This window comes from Sceloporus undulatus, chromosome 2 (assembly GCF_019175285.1).
Source record: "Sceloporus undulatus isolate JIND9_A2432 ecotype Alabama chromosome 2, SceUnd_v1.1, whole genome shotgun sequence".
Classification (NCBI taxonomy): Eukaryota; Metazoa; Chordata; class Lepidosauria; order Squamata; family Phrynosomatidae; genus Sceloporus; species Sceloporus undulatus.
Window position 1 is genome coordinate 215,699,873 of NC_056523.1, and position 5,150 is coordinate 215,705,022.

The window sequence follows — 5,150 nt, forward strand, 5'->3', positions numbered from 1 at the left end:
ACATTTGAGTCCTCAATATAATCTCCAGGAAGCATGGTATCCCACATTACCCATTTCAGGTTGAAAACGGACAACCTGAAGACAACCTAAAACAACCTGAAGTCAAGAACTAGTTAGTATTGCAAAGAGAACACCAGAAATCTGTTATTTCTTTCTCAGAGTGTCAGGCCAAAAGTTAGGAACTTGTAAAGGTGGAGGGCATGCCTGTGGCCATACCACCCTGAACACGTCTGATCTGGGAAGCTAAGCAGGGTCGGGCCTGGTTAGTACTTGGATGGGAGACCACCGGGGAAATACAGGGTGCTGTAGGCTTAAAAAAAAGGTGGAGGACATGAAGCCCCCATTCCACTGATTCATTGTAAAAGAATAAATTAATAACGACTATTTTCTTTTAAAGGAGAAACAGGGAGAAAAGGCTGTGTGTTTAATGGGATGAGTGCAGTGGGACATATTCCGAAGATGGAAGGGAGGAGGAGGAAGATGTAACTTTGGGCAGAAAGATGTAACTGGGAGGGGAGGAAGATGTAACTGGAAGGAAAGGAAGATGCAACTGGGATGTGAGGAAGAAGTAACTGGGAGGAAAGGAAGATGTAACTGGGAGGTGAGGAAGATGTAACTGGGAGGTGAGGAAGATGTGACTGGAAGGAGAGGAAGATATAACTGGGAAGAGAGGAAGATGTAACTTGTGGGGAGGAAGGTGTAACTAGGAGGGGAGCAAGATGTAACTGGGGAGGAGGAAGATGTAACTGGGAGGGGAGGAAGATGTGACTAGGAGGAAGGGGAGCAAAGTCAGCAGTTTCCCTGCCAAGCCTTCCTGGAGTGAGTCTATTGCCATGCAGTGAAAGAGCTGGAGCTCTGCTCTGAAGGAGGGCATTGCAAGGTCGTGGGAAGGAAGCCGGTCTCCTGATGGAGCCATGATGGAAAGACCTTGGCTCCCTCCCTCCAGCTACACACACATAACACACACATAACCACACCCTCCTCCCCCACCCTCCGTCCAAGAGGCGCCTGAAGGTGACCAGAGCTCTATGGCTGAAGAAAGCGAGGGAAGATGCCAGGCTCCCAGGAAGCAGCTCCCGGGGCTGCATCGCTCACTGCCACAGCTCCACGCTCTTGAGTTCTGGGAAGGGTAGTTTTTTGGTTTTTTTAGGGGGGGGGGGGGTCCAGGGAGGGAGGGATGCAGCCCAGGATGTGGAAATGCCTGGCTGGAAGGAAAAGGGTTCATGTTTCCACATTGAGGAGGAGGAGGGGATTGAAAAAGAGAGGCGGAGGAGGAGGGAAGGAGGGACATGCTTGATCTTTTACTCCAGATTTCCCCTTCACAGGAGAAGCAGCAGCGGGGGTTCTCCCTCCCTCCCTCCCTCTATCCTTCCGCCTTCTTTCCTTCCCTCCATCTATCCCTCTCGCTATCCTTTCCCCTTCTTTCCTTCCCTCCATCCTTCCCTCCTCCCTCTCTCTACCCTTCCCTCTTCTTTCCTTCCCTCCATTCCTCTCTATATCCTTCCCCTTCTTTCCTTCCCTCCATCCCTCCCTCCCTCTCTCTATCCTTTCCCTTTCTTCCCTTCCCTTCATCCCTCCCTCCATCCCTCTCTCTATCCTTCCCCCTTCTTTCCTTCCCTCCCTCCATCCCTCCATCCATCTTGCCCTCCATCGCTCCATCTCTCCCTCCTTCCCTCCCGGCACCGCTGCCAATTTTTTTTTAAAAGAGTCTGCAGTCGTGCTCTCCCTCCCTCCCTCCCTCCCTCCCTTCTTTATCCTCTTCCTCCTCCTCCTCCTTCTCCCGGATCTACTGCAGAGACCGGATCAGCTGATGCAGCCTCCGAGGTACCTCTCTGCCTGATGCGGAGGAAAGGACCCGCACGGGCTGCAAGAAAGAGAGAGAATGGCTGCATCCACATGGCAGAAATAAACCGGTTGGACCCTGCTTTAACTGCCATGGCTCAAGACTATGGAATTCTGGGGAATGCAGTTTGCCATCCAGTTTGCAGAAGTAATCCAGTTTGAGACCGCTTCAACTGCCCTGGCTCAAGGCTATGGAATCCTGGGACTTGTCATTTAATGTGGCAGCACAGCTCTCTGACAGAGAAGGGTCAATGCCTCAAAAAACCACAGTTCCCAGAATTCCCTAGCATTCAGCCAGACTGATTACAGCAGTCTCAAAAAGGATTGTTATTCTGGAGTGTGGCTTGGACCAAGGGCAAAGGAACAGGCTGGAGAGAGGGTTTGGTGGTTCAAGGAACAGGCTGGGCAGGGTGGGGTAGGAGTAAGTCCTACTGGGTGCTCCAGACATTTCTCTCAGGTCACACTCTCTCAGCTTCAGAGGATGACCTTGGCAAGCCCCCTCTGAAGAAACTTGCCAAGCAGACCCTATGATAGGTTTGCCTTAGGGTAGCCATAAGTCAGACAGGACTTGAAGACGCACAACAACAACAAGTTTGAGGAGCTAGAAGAAGATTAGGACTAGGAAGGGCAGTTATGAGAGAATGAGACAAAATCCTAAAGTGCAAAGACATAGCAGTGAATACTAAAGTTAGGATAGTCCAAGTCATTGTATCCCATATCACCATGCATGGATGTGATAGCTGGATAGTGAAGAAAGCAGATAGGAAGAAGCAGATAGGAAGAAAATCAATTCATTTGAGATGTGATGCTGGAGAAGAGTGCTGAGGATACTGTGGACTGCCAGGAAGACAGACAAATGGGTCCTTGAACAGATCAATCCTGAAATCTCTCTGGATGATCCAGGTGACACTATCCTACTTTGGCCACATCATGAGAAGGCATGACTCATTAGAAAAGGCAACAATGCTAGCAAAGGTAGAGGGCAATAGAAAGAGGGGAAGACCACATGCCAGATGGGCCAACTTGGTCAAGGAGGTCATGGGCCTGAGCCTGGAGGACTTGAGCAGAGCAGTTGAGCACAGCCCCCCTTGAGGACCGTCCCCTTGGAGACATCTTAGAGATCTACAGGGTCACCATGAGTCGATGTCAACCCAAGGGCCGTTAACAATAACAAACGTAACAAAGTAAGGTTACAGTTGAGTTCTCCTCCACTTTGGAAAGGGGTCTTCTTGATTCTTCCCAGAAGGGGACATGCGCGTGTTGTTCTGGGGCCACAAAACAGGAGAATGGGGTTCCTCGTGTCACCTTAAGAGGCTCATAAGCCATCTTAGAATTCTAGTGCCTTCTCAGCCTACACCAAAATTTAATCCATAATAATAATTTTATAATTGTTCAGCCTTTAAGGTGTCACAAGTTTCATTGGTGTTGTGTTCCTTCATTGAGACTGATTGAAGTGGTAACACTTTGTGCTTTGTTGTATCTCAATCCTTCCTTACCCCTTTTTCCTTTTTCCAGGGCTGATTCTCATGTGTGTTCTTCTACAGCCCAGTCTTTGGGTGACTGAAGAGATAAGGGATGACCTGTAAATGTCAACGGGAGGCCACCGTCAATAGCATTTCAAATTAGCATGTCTATGCAGTCTCTTCATGGTCTCTGCTGCCAGCTATAAAGTTTAGAGATAGGAAGCAATGGTTATCTGAATCAAATGTGTCTCTGTGTGTATATGCCTTCAAATCACCTGTCGATTTATGGAGACCCAATTTATTTCATAGGTCTTTCTTAAGCAAGGAATACTCAGAGGTGGTTTTTCCAGATCTTTCCTCTGAAAAATAGCCTACAGGACCTGGCATTATTTGGTCATCTCCTATCCAATTACTAACCAGCTACCTTTTCTTTATTTGATGGAAGAGGTTTGGTATTGGTGCCCCACACTTTTGATCCAAATAGACACGCATACACCCTCTTGCAAGGAAAAATAGCTTGGAAATCTAGAAGAATATAACACAGAATAATCCAAATCATAGAAGCAATTTCTGCAACAAAACAGCCTCTAAACTGTTCAAAATTGAGCCATGTCCAGCAACATCTGGCATCTGGTTGGTTGGTTGGTTGGTTGGCATCAGGTCAAGAAGACTAGATGGGCATTACAAAGTCATAGTGAAAAAGCACTAGGATGAATTCTCACTGTGTCACATTCAAAGGTATTTGTTGTGCCCAGAAGATCAAGTGTGCTATTCTGTGACAGTAAAATGGTGAAGGTGGCATAGCATCATAAGGCTAAAATATATCTGTACCACAAAACTAAACAGGTTTAATGGCTTCATCTCCAGGGAATCCTGGGAGCTATATTTCCACAAGGGTATCTAACCATGCACACTGATGCATGCTTATTTATATACATCCAACTCAATTCAATAAGATCTACTGCCAGGTAAGAATTTGCAGGATTGCAGGCTTAGTCTAACAGACATGTCAACACTCTTGTTGTTATATGCCTTCAAATTAACTCTGACTTGTGGCAACCAAGACTATATCTAAACTGCATAAATAAGGCAGTTTGGCACCGCTTCAGCTGTTGAGCTCTCTAAAAGAAGGTGAAGTAATGATAAAGTGATGATAACTGCATTATTTTTTTTCAGTGCAGATAGAGCTCCTATTGTAGGATTTTCCTGTTAAGATTTATTCAGAAGAGCTTTGCCATTATCTTCCTCAAAGGCTGAGATAATGTGCCTTGCTGAAAGTCATGCAATGGGTTTCCAGAGCTGAGCAGGTTTCATACCTGGTGTCACTGAATCCTAATACAACATTTAAATCACTTAACCATGCTGACTCAGAACATTATCAGACAAGGGAAATTGGAAGTATAATCTAGTGGCAATCCAAACGCAATCACGGGTTTAATGTTATTGTGTGATAGACTACAACATGTTTTGTCCAACAGCAATGCCAGGCCTGTGGCGGCAGCCAGATATAGCCTCTAGTGGATTGTGGGGTTCATTGCATCTCTCTGTCCCTGAGAAAGTGGCACACCCTTGCACAGCCACCCAAGCAAGACATCAATTGTTACTACTGTCCGATGATGCATTGTGTCCAAAATTATCTGTACAATAGTGGAGCCTTTATTTATTTATTTATTTATTTATTTAGCTAGCAGCATTTGAATACTGTCTTTTGTCTACAATAAAAGCTGTTTACAAAACTATATGTTTAAGGAAAGCATGAAAACAACTGACAAGGGAACATGCATTTTAAAGTCCGAGAGCTGAAAATACTTCATCTAATATGTATGTGCATGTGTCTTTAAGTAG

General features: G+C 46.0%; 1 pseudogene; it reads left to right on the forward strand.

The window, feature by feature from the left end:
- Positions 1-202: 202 nt before the first annotated feature.
- Positions 203-312, forward strand: LOC121924593 (annotated as a pseudogene).
- Positions 313-5,150: the final 4,838 nt, after the last annotated feature.